This window comes from Meriones unguiculatus, chromosome 5, assembly GCF_030254825.1.
Source record: "Meriones unguiculatus strain TT.TT164.6M chromosome 5, Bangor_MerUng_6.1, whole genome shotgun sequence".
Classification (NCBI taxonomy): Eukaryota; Metazoa; Chordata; class Mammalia; order Rodentia; family Muridae; genus Meriones; species Meriones unguiculatus.
The window spans coordinates 34,414,529-34,416,227 of record NC_083353.1 but is presented as its reverse complement, the minus strand read 5'-3'; positions in this window follow the sequence as shown (position 1 = coordinate 34,416,227).

Sequence of the window (1,699 nt, the reverse complement as noted above, 5' to 3'; positions counted from 1 at the left end):
TTCCTACAACTATCACAATATATAATTCTGGCACAAGTCATTGCTGGATACTAAAACTGGAGTGTGACTATTTGATGAAACAGTATATTCTTAAAATCTAAAAGTATGTCACCACAAGACTCTCATTAATTATGAAAGGGGTAATATTAACATTATGGGTGAAAGCTGACAGACGCCACCTTAACCAAATGAGCAAAGTTAGTTCACCAGTAATAGCATAAATGGACACTATGTGCCCCCTGAGAACACAGCATCATGTTTGTGGTAATTCCTGCTAAAAATGGCTAGCCTGGCTCTGAAGAAAAGCAGGTGGACCAACAATTGAAGGAAGTGCTACCAAAATATTTAACCCATATCACTGAAAATAACAAAATCATGAAAAACGAATGAAGAATGAAAACTATTCTAGGATAAAAGAAACAAACACCACATAGCAATCAGGTGTAACTGTGATTCTGAACCCCAAAACACTATTCTGCTCCTAGGGACGTTGTTGGGAAAATTGAAGAAATTTTAATGTGTTGTTTTATTATTATTCACTATCTATTTTATTAGAATAATAAATTACTGCATTATTACTGACTTGCTTATTAAACTCTGGTCATGCACAAGAACATTTTTAGGAGATACAGATGCTCAGATTTAAATAGACAATTCATTTGTTTTTACTCTGACAATTTAAGAAAAGAAGGTGAAGTTGGGGGGGATCATGTACAGAATCTAGAGAAATATTAATTACTCAGTATTTTTTCAACCTTTCTACAATTTTAGAGTCATTTCAGAATAGAAAATTCAAATAAGGCACACCCTTCTGATATGATGGACACGTAAAGTGTGCCACAGAAGGTGCAGCTGGGTTCTAGCAATGCTTCCAGGTGAGTTGGTGTAATGTCCAGTTTCAAAGAGCAGCAAGAACAAGAGTCTGAACCTCTATGTGAATTATCACTGTAATGTATAAAGAGATCAAAACACACATTGAACTCAAAGGGGGAATTGCAAACGCAGGTTGAAAAAACATCTGGTCATGTAAATGTACTTAAACTTTTAAAATAAATAAAGAACATCTCAGCTAAGGGCATCTCTGAAGTTACAGAGAGAAGGCAATGTTCTCAGCAGTGCAAGTGTGAAAGTAAACCATCCTTGCTGAAGTCTAAGAGACCAATCCATCAAGGATAAGCACTTCAGAGATATTTAGGAGAAAAATAGATGTTTTACTCTTCTTCAAAAATATAGATCCTGGGGGTTGAGGATGTAACTCAGAGGTAAAGCACATGCCTAGCAAGTGCAAGGCCCTAGGTTCTGTCCTCAGCGCTGGAAAAAAAAAGACAAAATAACAAAAATGTAGATCCTGAGAAGAAGAAGATGTTGTATTTGGCATTATACAAACAAAATCCTGCTTGGAAATGATTAAAATTAAAATACTTGGGTCATGAAAATATAGAGATTAGGTCATTGTTATGAGCATTACTAAAATCTTAGTGGCAAAAGCTTAATCTTCACTAAGCTTGTCAGACATTATTTCCTCATGAGTTCATATGAAATCTACACACATTATTTTGCTACCCAGAAGCAATTGGCAATATTTCATGACAAAATGTGAACTAAAGAGAATACAGATTGATTCCCACCTTTCACTAGAGTTGAAAGAATTTTTCTATTTTTAATTTTACTCATTGTTTTGTTGTTATGATTTATTACA